Raw genomic sequence first — 14,675 nt, 5'->3', positions numbered from 1 at the left:
AACCTGTTAGAATCTGTAGAATCAAGCATACTCCTAATAAGGACCCGAAATTCCATCAAGCAGAGATGTTAGATGGCGCTGGGAGGTCAATGAATGAATTGTTGACAATTTTGGCTAGTGGGTGGGTTTTTCGAATGTTGGTCATTAATGTTCTTATAGTTGAAATACAACGATGATTTTTCATGTCATTAGTCATGGTTAAATTCCATGTAGGAATAATGATAACATACATTGTATTTATTTTAAGTATCGTTTTTGTGATGAGTTTTGTGGGTTTTGCCACTAAACCATCTCCTATTTATGGTGGGCTTGTGCTAATTATTAGCGGTGGGATTGGTTGTGCGATTGTTCTGAATTTTGGGGGTTCTTTTTTAGGGCTGATAGTGTTTTTAATTTATTTGGGGGGTATATTAGTAGTATTTGGTTATACAACTGCTATGGCTACTGAGCAATACCCTGAGGTGTGAGTTTCAAATAAGGCTGTTCTAGCGGCTTTTATTACTGGTCTATTGTCTGAGTTGTTGACTGCTTGCTATATTTTGAAGGATGATGAGGTGGAGGTAGTATTAAAGTTTAATGGAATAGGGGATTGGGTAATTTATGATACGGGGGACTCTGGGTTTTTTAGTGAAGAGGCTATGGGTATTGCGGCTTTATATAGTTATGGAACCTGGTTGGTGATTGTTACAGGTTGGTCGCTGTTAACTGGTGTGTTGGTTATCATGGAAGTTACCCGTGGTAATTAAGGATTAGTAGGCTGAGAATTATAGTTAGTATGAACGATAGGAAATAGAGCTTGATGAGACCCTTTTGATTTGAAATAAGGGTAGAAGATTTTATTTGGAAATACGAGATTGATTTGGGTAGGATGTTTTCTAGTCAGATGGAGTCCAGAAGTATAGATGCTGATTTCTGGCTGATGGTTAAACTTGTTTTAGGTGTGAGGCGGTGCATAATGGTTGGATAATAGCCAAGGAGGGTGGAAAATTTAAAGTAATTAGATGGATAGTTAAATTTGAGTCCTTGTATGGTAAGGTTTAGTTCTAGTGCCAGGATGAAACCCAAGATAGTTACTGCAAGGGCTATCATTTTTAGATAATGAGGCATAGTTATCTGTGGGATGGTGGTGGGTGTGATGCTGTGGGAGATAATGTATCCTGCAAATACACTTCCGATAAGGAGTCGTTTAATAGAGTTAATTAGGAGAGGATTATTCTCGTTGATAAGGATTATAGGGGAGAAGCGGGGCTGGCCTAGTAGAGCGAAGAATATAATTCGGGTGCTGTAGGCAGCGGTTAGGGATGTGGCAACGAGTGTAATTAAGAGGGCTCAGGCGTTGGTATTCGACGTGTTAGCGGACTCGATGATCAGGTCTTTGGAGTAGAATCCTGTAAGGAAAGGTATGCCTGTTAATGCGAGGCTTCCGACAATCAGGGAAGTTGTGGTGAAGGGAAGGACTTTAAATAGGCCACCTATCTTTCGAATGTCTTGTTCATCGTTTAGGCTGTGGATAATTGACCCTGAACATATGAATAACATAGCTTTAAAAAATGCGTGAGTGCAGATGTGTAAGAAGGCTAGGTAAGGCTGGTTAATGCCAATTGTTACTATTATTAGGCCTAGTTGGCTTGAGGTAGAGAACGCTACAATTTTTTTGATATCGTTCTGTGTAAGAGCGCAGATTGCAGTAAATAGTGTAGTAATAGCCCCTAAGCATAAAGTGAGGGTTTGAATAGTTTGATTATGCTCTATTAGTGGATGAAAGCGGATAAGAAGAAATACTCCTGCTACAACTATTGTGCTTGAGTGAAGTAGGGCTGATACAGGAGTGGGGCCTTCTATGGCTGAGGGGAGTCAGGGATGTAAGCCGAATTGAGCAGATTTACCGGTAGCTGCTAATAGTAAGCCAAGTAGCGGCAAATTAAAATTATCGTTTGTTGTAATAAAGATTTGTTGAAGGTCTCATGTGTTTAAGTTCAATAGAAACCATGCTATGGTTATAATGAAGCCTACATCTCCAATACGGTTATAGAGGATAGCTTGTAGGGCAGCTGTATTTGCATCGGTTCGGCCGTATCATCATCCAATAAGTAAAAATGATATAATGCCAACTCCTTCTCAGCCAATGAATAGTTGGAATATGTTGTTTGCGGTGACTAAGACTATTATAGTAATAAGAAATAAGAGAAGATACTTGAAAAATCGGTTAATATAAGGATCGGAGTGTATATATCATATAGAAAACTCTATAATAGACCACGTGACAAAAAGGGCTACGGGCACAAAGATTATTGAGAAGTAGTCTAATTTAAAACTCATGGATAGTTTTATGGTCTGGATTGTTATTCAATGTCAGTTTGAAACAATTGTTTCCTGTCCTGAGTAGATGAATATTATTGTGGGAATTATGCTAATTATGAATGCGTAAGAAGTAGCGGTTTTTACATAGTATGGGTATAGCTTATTTTTGTAGAGTTTAGTAGAGGTTATAATGATGGGCAAAGTAAGAATGACTAGAGCTGTGATTATGCATGAAGTAAATATATTTATTACTTTTATTTGGAGTTGCACCAATTTTTTGGTTCCTAAGACCAATGGATTACTTCTATCCTATAAAAGTTGAAAAAGCCATGTTCTTATACATGGGAGCATGAGTTAGCAGTTCTTGCAGTACTTTTTCGGTAAGCAAAAAGGTTTGAGCTTTTATTATTAGATTCACAATCTAATGTTTTTGTTAAACTATGCTTACAGTAGATGGGACCGAGAATAATTTTAGGGTTAAGGGATAGGAGGAGTAGAGGCAGTAGATGCAAGGTTATTAGGGCATTTTCTCGTGTGAATGACGGTTTGATATTTTTGATATGGTGGGAATATTTACCACGCTGTGTGGTGATTAGTATATAAAGTGAGTATAGGGCAGTGATGGTGATGTTAATTCCTATTAGAATAATAGTAATGTTGGATCATGAGAATGAGGATATCACTACAAATAGTTCTCCGATAAGATTAATTGTTGGAGGAAGAGCCAGATTTGTGAGGCTTGCTAATAACCATCAGGCTGCTATCAGGGGAAGGAGGGTTTGAAGTCCTCGTGCGAGAATCATAGTACGGCTATGGATTCGTTCGTAATTGGAGTTGGCTAAGCAGAATAGCATCGAGGATGTTAAACCATGGGCAATTATTAGGGCTGTTGCACCTATATAACTTCATGGTGTTTGAATAAGAACCGCTACAATAACGAGTGCCATATGACTAACTGAGGAGTATGCAATTAGGGATTTTAGATCTGTTTGACGGAGACAGATAGAGCTTGTTATGATTATGCCTCATAGAGATAATATTATGAAAGGATACGCTATGAAGTTGGTCAGGGGGTTTAGTAGGGTTGTAATTCGTATCATGCCATAGCCTCCTAATTTCAGGAGTACGGCGGCAAGTACCATGGAGCCGGCAATAGGGGCCTCTACGTGTGCTTTTGGTAGTCACAAGTGGAGGCCGTATAGAGGTATCTTTACTATGAATGCTATCATGCATGCCAATCATAAGAAAACATTAGATCAGGAGTTTGGCAGAGGTTGAATTCAGTATTGAATTATGAGAAAATTTAGGGAGCCCATGAAATTGTGGATGTAAAGGAGAGCTACTAGGAGTGGGAGAGATCCTATTAAAGTATAAAATAAGAAGTAGAGCCCTGCGTTTAGTCGTTCAGTTTGATTCCCCCATCGGGTAATAATGATCAGGGTTGGGATTAGTGTTGCCTCAAATAGGATGTAAAAGAAGATAAGTTCAGAGGCGGTGAAAGTTATAATTAGGAACAACTGGAGAAGAATCAGTATTGAAATATATAGTTTTTTTCGAGTTAAGGGTTCTTTTGATAAATGGTGTTGGCTTGCTATAAGTATAAGGGGTAGAAGTCATGTTGTAAGTGCTAGTAGCGGTGCTGATAGGGAGTCAGAGAAAAATATTAAGGAGGGGTTCAATGTATTATCATTTGGTTGATTCAGGTAGAATAAGCTGATTAAGCTGATTAGCAAACCATATGTTGTCGTGTTAATTCAGATTATGTTAGGCTTTGATACTCATGTAAGGGGGATCAGTATGATAGTGGGGATGATAATTTTTAGCATTGTAAGAGGTTTAGGTTTTGTACGTAATCAGTCCCGTAGGTGTTAGATACTATAACTAGTAGAGATAGTCCTAATGCTGCTTCGCAGGCAGCAAATACTAGTAGTACGATTGGTATCATGCTGGCTAATGTAAGGTGGTTGTTGAGAATAGTTACAGATATTATTACAAATAGTGATAATATTATGCCCTCTAAGCATAGTAGCGATGATATTAGGTGTGATCGATAAACAAGTATACCTATTAGAGAAAGAATGAATGCCAGAAAGATATTAATATATACTATGGACATATGATAATTATGAGATAAATCATAATCTAATGAGTCGAAATCATTTGTTTTGGCTTAAACTAATTATCATATTCGGTTCATTCTAGCCCCTTTTCGGTTCATTCGTACGCTAGGCTTGCAGCTAGGAGGGAGATTAGTAGGAGTGCTATGATAAGTATTGTTGTCAACTTGTTGGTTTGTGACGCTCAGGGAAGTGGGAGTAGGAGTGCGATTTCTAGGTCGAAAAGCAGGAATGTGATGGCAACTAGGAAGAATTTTATAGAGAAAGGTAGGCGAGCAGATCCCATGGGGTCAAAACCACATTCGTAGGGGCTTGTCTTGTCTGTATAAATATTTAGTTGGGGAAGTCAGAATGCGATTAGTACAAGTAAGGACGCTAGGGTTACATTAGTTATCAAGGTTAGTATTACGTTTATTACTTCTTTCCAGGTTGATCTGGAGCTAACTGATTGGAAGTCAATTGTACTAGTTATACTAAAGAAATAGGATCCTCATCAATAAATAGATACATATAAGAATAGTCAGACTACATCAACAAAGTGTCAATATCATGCAGCGGCTTCAAATCCGAAGTGGTGGTTTGATGTGAAGTGGTAGTATAGTTGTCGGAGAAAGCACACGATAAGGAATGTGGAGCCAATAATTACATGTAGTCCGTGAAACCCAGTAGCTATAAAAAAGGTAGATCCGTACACTCCGTCGGAGATTGTAAAAGATGTCTCGTAGTATTCGGAGGCCTGTAATAGTGTAAAATATACGCCTAAGGAGATTGTAATAAATAGGCCTTGAAGTATGTGTTTACGATTGCCTTCTATTAAACTATGATGGGCTCAAGTAATAGATACTCCGGAGGCTAGGAGGACTGAGGTGTTGAGTAGAGGAACTTCTAGTGGGTTAAGAGGAATAATGCCGGTGGGAGGTCAGCAACCTCCAAGTTCAGGAGTAGGGGCTAGGCTGGAATGGTAAAAGGCTCAAAAGAAGCCTGCAAAGAAAAATACTTCTGATACAATAAAAAGAACTATTCCGTACCGTAGTCCTTTTTGTACAATAGGGGTGTGATGTCCTTGGAATGTGCCTTCTCGGATCACATCTCGTCATCACTGGTATATGGTTAGCAGGTTGGTTGTGAATCCTAATGTAAGTAGGGATATTGAGTTATAGTGAAATCATATGATAAGACCCGATGTTATAAGAAGGGCAGAAAGGGCTCCTGTTAGCGGTCATGGGCTTGGGTTAACTATATGGTAAGCGTGAGTTTGGTGGGTCATTAGGTGTTGTCATGTAAGTATAGACTTACTAGTAAGGTAAAGACATAGGCTTGAATTAAGGCAACAGCAAACTCTAGAATCGTAAATAGAATTAAAATAATAAAAGTGATGAAAGCTGTGGTCGCGCTAATATTAATAAGAGCTAAGGTAGCCCCTCCAATCAAATGGATTAGGAGGTGTCCTGCAGTAATATTGGCGGTTAATCGAACGGCTAGAGCTATGGGTTGAATGAATAGACTAATAGTTTCGATGATTACTAGTATTGGAATTAGGGGAAGAGGGGTGCCTTGGGGTAGAAAGTGTGCCAAGGATGCTTTGGTCTTATAGCGGAAACCGGTAATTACTGTCCCTGCTCATAGGGGGATTGCTATTCCGAGGTTTATAGAGAGTTGTGTCGTGGGCGTAAATGAGTGGGGTAGTAGTCCAAGTAGGTTAGTTGAACCAATGAATAGAATTAGTGATATAAGTATGAGAGCTCAGGTTCGTCCCTTTTGATTATGAATTGCTAGTATTTGTTTTGATGTTAATTGAATTAATCATTGCTGAATGGAGATTAACCGATTATTGATTAGGCGATTGGGTGCTGGGAATAAAATGGAAGGGAATATGACGATCAGTACTACAATAGGGAGACCTATTATTGAGGGGGCAGCGAAAGAGGCGAATAAATTTTCGTTCATTTGTTTTCTCAAGGATTATGTTGACTAGTGATTTTAGTAGACTTGGTTATTGGGTTTTCCGGGTAGTGGTGATTTGAAATTTTTAGTTGGAATAGAATGAAGAGGGTGAGAAATATTGAAAAGATTATAATAAATCAGGTGGATGTGTCTAGCTGTGGCATTTCATTAAGGGGAGGTTAAAACTCCCAGTCTTTAACTTAAAAGGTTAATGCTTTATAGCTTCTTAATGAGTAAGTCTAGTCTAGGTTATACTATTAAGGCAGATCAGGTTTCAAAATAAGATAGGGGGACTATTTCAAGAACAATGGGTATAAAGCTATGGTTAGATCCGCAGATTTCAGAGCACTGGCCATAATACAGTCCCGGTCGTATGGCTATAAGGGTGGTTTGGTTTAGTCGTCCTGGAATAGCGTCAGTTTTTAGACCTAGTGATGGAACAGCTCATGAATGCAAAACGTCTTCTGAAGAAATAAGTATTCGGATGGTTATTTCTATTGGGAGGACAACTCGGTTGTCTACTTCTAATAGTCGGAGTTCTCCTGGCTTTAATTCTTGTGTTGGGATTATGTAGGAGTCAAAGTTTAAGTCTTCATAATCAGTATATTCATAGCTTCAGTATCATTGGTGGCCTATTGTTTTCACGGTTAAAGAGGGGTTATTGATTTCGTCTATTATATAAAGGATTCGGAGGGAAGGTAGAGCGATTAGGATTAGGATAATGGCGGGTAGGATAGTTCATACTGTTTCTACTTCCTGTGCGTCTATTGTGCTTGTATGAGTTAATTTTGTAGTCAATATTAGGGAAATGATGTAGAGAACTAAAGAACTGATTAAGAATACAATTATTAGTGTATGGTCATGAAAATGAAGTAGCTCCTCTATAATAGGGGAGGTTGCGTCCTGTAATCCGAGTTGAAATGGGTACGCCATAGAGGTATATAGGGGTTTCACCTATAATTTAACCTTGACAAAGTTATGTAATATTTTACTAATACCTCCTGATTGAGAAAGACATAGTGGTTATGACATTGGCTTGAAACCAATTTTAGGGGGTTCGATTCCTTCCTTTCTTATTTTTGGATTACATATGTAGGTTCTTCGAACGTGTGATATGGAGGGGGACATCCATGTAGTCATTCAATATTAGTTGTAGTAAGTTCTACTATAGCAACTTCTCGTTTGGATGCAAAGGCCTCTCAGATTATAAAAATTATAAGCATCACCGCTGTAAGCGAGATAAACGATCCTATAGAGGAGACGGTATTTCAGGTGGTATATGCATCTGGATAGTCAGAGTACCGACGAGGTATTCCGGATAAACCTAGGAAATGCTGAGGGAAGAAAGTTATATTTACTCCCACAAATATAATTGTAAAGTGAATCTTTGCTCAAGTATCGTTAAGAGTATAACCTGAGAATAAGGGGAATCAGTGGGCAAATCCTCCCATAATGGCAAAAACTGCTCCCATTGAGAGCACATAGTGAAAATGAGCTACAACATAATACGTATCATGAAGAACGATGTCTAAGGACGAATTAGCTAGGACAATGCCTGTTAGCCCGCCTACTGTGAATAAGAAAATAAACCCTAAAGCTCATAGCATAGCTGGAGATCATTTAATATTGCCTCCGTGAAGTGTTGCCAGTCAACTAAATACTTTTACTCCTGTTGGAATAGCGATAATTATAGTGGCGGATGTGAAGTATGCTCGTGTGTCTACGTCTATTCCTACAGTAAACATATGGTGAGCTCATACGATAAAGCCTAAAAACCCAATAGATATTATTGCCCATACTATTCCTATATAGCCGAAAGGCTCTTTTTTCCCTGAGTAGTAAGTGACAATGTGAGAAATTATTCCGAACCCTGGCAGGATAAGAATGTAAACTTCAGGATGTCCGAAGAATCAGAATAAGTGTTGATATAGGATAGGGTCTCCTCCTCCAGCGGGATCGAAAAATGTCGTATTAAGATTACGGTCTGTTAAAAGTATTGTAATTCCAGCAGCCAGTACAGGCAGGGATAGTAGGAGTAGAACTGCTGTAATTAGTACTGATCATACAAATAGGGGGGTTTGATACTGGGATATTGCAGGGGGTTTTATGTTGATAATAGTAGTAATGAAATTAATTGCCCCTAAAATAGAAGAGACTCCGGCTAAATGTAAGGAGAAAATTGTAAGATCAACGGATGCTCCTGCATGGGCCAGATTGCCAGCCAGTGGGGGGTAAACGGTCCACCCCGTTCCTGCACCTGCTTCTACCATAGAAGATGCTAATAGTAGAAGAAAAGATGGAGGAAGAAGTCAGAAGCTCATGTTATTTATTCGGGGGAATGCCATGTCCGGAGCACCAATTATTAATGGCACTAGTCAGTTTCCAAAGCCCCCAATTATAATGGGCATGACTATGAAGAAGATTATTACGAAAGCATGGGCGGTTACGACGACGTTATAAATTTGATCGTCGCCTAGTAAAGTACCGGGCTGACCTAGTTCGGCTCGGATGAGGAGGCTCAAGGCAGTGCCTACTATGCCGGCTCATGCTCCAAATAGTAAGTATAAAGTACCAATATCTTTGTGATTAGTAGAGAACAGTCATCGGTTAATGAACATAGGTAAAATGGCTGATAAAAGCATTAGACTGTAAATCTAAAAATAGAGGTTTAAGTCCTCTTTTTGCCAAGCTCTGTGGTGAATTTTCATATTGAATTGCAAATTCAAAGAAGCAGCCTAGACGCCGCCGGGGCTTCTCCCGCCTTTTTTTTCTACGCGGCGGGAGAAGGTAGATTGAAGCCAGTTACTAGGGTATTTAGCTGTTAACTAAAATTTCGTGAGGTAGAAGCTCACCAATCTAGGGAGGGCTTAGCTTAATTAAAGTGTTTGATTTGCATTCAATTGATGTAAGATAGATTCTTGCAGCCCTTAGAGGTGATTTGGTCAGGGGTTAAGTGTATAGCACTTGCTTAGAGCTTTGAAGGCTCTTGGTCTGGTCTAACCTAAACTCCTAGTCCAAGACTGATAATATAGGTGTTAGCGGGAGTAGTATAGTTGAGATAATGATTAAGGGGGGTAGTAGGGTTGCCTTTTTTGTGTACTCGAATTGTCATTTTATTTTTATGTTATTTGTGGACGGGAATATGGTAAGTGCGGTGCTATATGTGAGTCGCAGGTAGAAATATAAGTTAAGTAGAGCGGTGATGGCTATTAGTGTTGGAATAATAATTATGTTATTTTTTGTTAATTCTTGAATAATTATTCATTTAGGGATGAAGCCAGATAATGGGGGTAGTCCTCCTAGGGATAATATTAAGATTAAGATTATGGAGGTGATTAGGGGAAATTTATTTCATATGTGGGATAAGGATAAGGTTGTGGTGGATGAGTTTAATATGAATAGTATGAAGGTAGATAGTGTTATTAGAATATATAAAGTTAAGTTTAGGATTATTATTGTAGGGTTGTAAATAATGATAGCGGCTATTCAGCCTATGTGGGCAATGGAGGAGTATGCTATGATTTTTCGTAGTTGAGTTTGATTTAGTCCGCCTCAGCCTCCTACTAGAACGGATGCGAGGGCTATTAGTATAAGAAGGTTGGTGTTAATTGATGGGGAGATTTGATATAGGATGGATATAGGTGCGATTTTTTGTCATGTTAGTAGGATTATTCCTGATATAAGTGTTACTCCTTGTGCTACTTCGGGAACTCAGAAGTGGAATGGAGATAGGCCTAGTTTTATTGTTAGGGCGGTGGTTATTATGATGGATGCGATGGGGTTTGAGATTTTTGAGATTACTCATTGGCCGGAGTAAAGAAGGTTAATGGTGACTCCTATTATTAGTAATATTGAGGCAGTAGCTTGTGTAAGAAAATATTTTGTAGAGGCTTCTATGGCTCGTGGATTATACTTTTTTATGAGGATAGGGATGATGGCTAGCATGTTTATTTCGAATCCAATTCAGATCAGTAATCAGTGCGAGCTTAGTATGACGATTATGGTCCCTGCCATGATAGTTGCTATAATAATAGTGAGAATAGGGGGTTTTATTAGTACGGGAAGGGTATAAACCAACATTTTCGGGGTATGGGCCCGATAGCTTAATTTAGCTGACCTTACTGTAGAATATAGTGTAAGTTTGGTAGCACGAAGATCTTTGAATTCTTAAGATTAGGTTCGAAGCCTATTATTCTAGAAATAAGAGGATTTAAACCTCTATTATTTACTCTATCAAAGTAACTCTTTTATCAGACATATTTCTTATGTTTGGGGTGGGATACTCGCGGTAATAATGGGTAAGGCAACATGTCATATGCATAGGGCTAAAGTTAGGGGTAGAAAATTTTTTCACAATAAGTGTATTAATTGATCATAGCGGAATCGAGGGTATGATGCTCGAATTCATAGGAAGCAGATAGTTAGTAAGAGGGTTTTTATAGTGAAGTTAATAGAGTAGAGTTCTGGTATAAATGGGTTGTGGAATGCACCGAAGAATAGAATTGTTGTGAGGATATTTATTATAATGATATTTGCGTACTCTGCTAGAAAGAATAGGGCAAAAGGACCCGCTGCATACTCTACGTTAAATCCAGAAACTAGTTCGGATTCTCCTTCAGTTAAGTCGAAGGGGGCTCGGTTAGTTTCTGCTAGAGTAGAAATGAATCATATCATGGCTAGGGGCCAGGCCGGAAAGATTAGTCATATATGTTCTTGGGTGATAATTAGTGTGGATAGTGTAAATGACCCGTTTATTAGGAGGACTGATAGGAGAATGATTGCTAGTGTTACTTCATATGAGATTGTTTGAGCTACTGCTCGGAGGGCTCCGATTAGAGCGTATTTGGAGTTTGAGGCTCATCCTGACCAAAGGATGGAGTATACGGCGAGACTTGATATTGCTAGTATGAATAGGACTCCTAAGTTTATATTAATGAGTGGGTAGGGCATTGGGAGAGGGATTCATATAGTTAGGGCTAGTGATAGAGCTAGAATGGGGGCTAGAATGAATATTGATATGGAGGATGTAAGTGGTCGTAGAGGTTCTTTTGTGAAGAGTTTTACTGCATCTGCGATTGGTTGAAGGAGGCCGTAGGGGCCTACGATATTAGGCCCTTTTCGAAGTTGTATGTAGCCTAAGACTTTTCGTTCAACGAGGGTGAGGAAGGCTACGGCAAGAAGGATTGGGATGATAAGAGAGATAATGTTGATAAAGAACATTTTGTTAGGGAGAGGAATTGAACCTCTGATAATAAAGGTTTAAGTTTTACGCAGTTACCGGGCTCTGCCACCCTAACAAAGCCCCTTTTCTCGGGCTTATGAGGAGATAAACTGGTTAGATTGAGTTGACTTCATCTATTAGTTTTAAGGCGCCTTTGTGAGGTAGGCCTTACATCCCTTGTCCTTTCGTACTGGGGGAGGTTATATAATAGATAGAAACCGACCTGGATTACTCCGGTCTGAACTCAGATCACGTAGGACTTTAATCGTTGAACAAACGAACCCTTAATAGCTGCTGCACCATTAGGATGTCCTGATCCAACATCGAGGTCGTAAACCCTATTGTCGATATGGACTCTTGAATAGGATTGCGCTGTTATCCCTAGGGTAACTTGTTCCGTTGATCAAAAATTATTGGATCAATAAGTGATGTTATATTTTGACTTGTGGGTCTAAATTTTAATCACTCGGGAGTTTTTTTATATTCCGAGGTCACCCCAACCTAAATTGCTAACCCACAATAATGGTGTAATGTTATGCCTTGTAGGTATTTAGTATCCATAAGTTTGGGTTAGTTAATTAAAGCTCCATAGGGTCTTCTCGTCTTATTGTGGCATTCCCGCCTCTTCACGGGAAGGTCAATTTCACTGATTGGGAATAAGAGACAGTTAAACCCTCGTGTGGCCATTCATACAAGTCCTTATTTAGAGAACAAATGATTATGCTACCTTTGCACGGTCAGGATACCGCGGCCGTTAAACAAGTGTCACTGGGCAGGCAGTGCCTCCAATACTAGAAATGCTGGAGGTGATGTTTTTGGTAAACAGGCGGGGTTTGTGTTTGCCGAGTTCCTTTTACTCCTTTTAATCTTTCCTTAAATGCATGCCTGTGTTGGGTTAACAATAGGGTAGATAAGTATTTCATTTTTGGGTTGATATTATCAGATTGTTAACTATCAGTGGTCTATCCGTTTCTGATATAAGCTTATGCGGGGAGAAAATAGTTCTTGTTACTCATACTAGCATTGTTGCTTCTATATTTAAATAGAATGGCCCAGGAGGTATAATTAGGAGTTGATGTAATATGATTGGGATTAAGTTATATTGTTTGTTGAGCTGGAACGCTTTCTCAATTGGTGGCTGCTTTTAAGCCAACTATGGTGATGTTAGTATATACTCTCTAATAAAGGTTGTATCCTGATTCTAAGAAGCTGTACCTTCTTAGACTATATTTTAAATTTACATTAAAATTTTGTTTTTTTTTAGGTAAATTTAAAGTTGAACTAAAATTCTGTTTGTGGGCAACCAGCTATCACCAGGCTCGTTAGGCTTTTCACCTCTACCCACAAATCTTCTCACTATTTTGCTACATAGATGAGTTGATCCTTTTAGATTGTTTATGGGTAGCTCGTCTGGTTTCGGGGAGCTTAGCTTAAGTTCTCTTTGTTAAGTCGTTTCTGGCTAGTTCATTATGCAAAAGGTAAAAGGGGTAATCTTTGCTGTTTAATACTGTTAAGATGTCTTTCATCATTCCCTTACGGTACTATCTCTATCGCTCCAATTAAAATTTCTATCTCCTATACTTTTATTATTTAACTAAATGTTTTACTTTATATGTCTGTGATACTTAAGTTTGGGGTTAGTTGGGCTAGCTTTTGTTCAAAGTGGTCATAAGTAATGAAATCTTCTGGGTGTAGGCCAGACGCTTTAGTTAAGCTACACTTTGATTAATCCAAGCACACCTTCCGGTATGCTTACCTTGTTACGACTTGTCTCCTCTTGTGTCTTAGTTAAGTTAATATGGTTATGGTTGTGTCTTATTACTTGAGGAGGGTGACGGGCGGTGTGTGCGTGCTTCATGGCCCTATTCAATTAAGCTCTCTATTCTTAATTTACTACTAAATCCTCCTTCAGTTTTTAATTTCATAAAAACGTTCGTGGAATGTTCTTGGGTAGAAAATGTAGCCCATTTCTTCCCACCCCATAAGTTACACCTTGACCTAACTTTTTTATGTAAAATGATTGTGCTTACTATTCTACCTTTTGAGGGTTTGCTGAAGATGGCGGTATATAGACTGAATTAGCAAAGGGTGGTGAGGTTTATCGGGGTTTATCGATTATAGAACAGGCTCCTCTAGAGGGATATAAAGCACCGCCAAGTCCTTTGAGTTTTAAGCTATTGCTAGTAGTCCTCTGGCGAATTATTTTGTTGTAAAATTATCTATGTTTAGGGCTAAGCATAGTGGGGTATCTAATCCCAGTTTGGGTCTTAGCTATCGTGTAGTCAGATTATTATAAAGTCACTTTCGTGGTCTATTTTATGGTAACTGTAGCTTTTTACGGCTTAGTTAAGTTTTAACTTTAGTGCAAAGGTATCTTAAACACGCTTTACGCCGTGGGCCTATTAGTTTGGGTTAATCGTATGACCGCGGTGGCTGGCACGAAATTTACCAACCCTTTTTAGTATGGCTTAGTCAAACTTTCGTTTATGGCTTAATTTTTATCACTGCTGTATCCCGTGGGGGTGTGGCTTAGCAAGGTGTTATGAGCTACTTAAGAGTGTGCTTGATACCTGCTCCTTTAGATCACTGCTGATTTTAAGGGCATTCTCACTGGGGCGTGGAGACTTGCATGTGTAAGTCTACTAAGAACTAATAGGAAGGCTAGGACCAAACCTTTGTGTTTATGGAGTCGTGCGACTCATCTTGGCATTTTCAGTGCCTTGCTTTATTAATTAAGCTACATTAACTTATACTGAAATTGTAGTGTGTATAATAAATAAAATACATAGTAAATATGAGAGGAAAAAAAAAGGGGATGCTATCTATAGATAGACCACGAGATCGAATGCGTGTAAGACTGTTGTGTTAAGTTAACTAGAGTAGCAATACATTTGTATACAATTTAAATAAAGCTTGTGAGTATTGTATGCACTTAGTCCTGTTTTTGGGGTTTGGCAGGACATAAATAAGTGTATAATAGATGACATGAGTTTATGGGGGGTAAGGGGGGTTTGTATAAGTTAACTTAATGTCTTGCGCGTGTACTACGTTACACGTGTACGTACGTGTACACACGTGTACGTACGTGTACA

At 38.9% G+C, this 14,675-nt stretch overlaps 1 pseudogene; it reads right to left on the bottom strand.

Moving 5' to 3' along the window:
- Positions 1–13,306: 13,306 nt before the first annotated feature.
- On the bottom strand, positions 13,307–14,261 carry LOC144310011 (18S ribosomal RNA; annotated as a pseudogene).
- Positions 14,262–14,675: the final 414 nt, after the last annotated feature.

Source organism: Canis aureus, unplaced genomic scaffold, assembly GCF_053574225.1.
Source record: "Canis aureus isolate CA01 unplaced genomic scaffold, VMU_Caureus_v.1.0 ptg000334l_RagTag, whole genome shotgun sequence".
Classification (NCBI taxonomy): Eukaryota; Metazoa; Chordata; class Mammalia; order Carnivora; family Canidae; genus Canis; species Canis aureus.
This window is presented reverse-complemented; position numbering and strand designations above follow the sequence as displayed.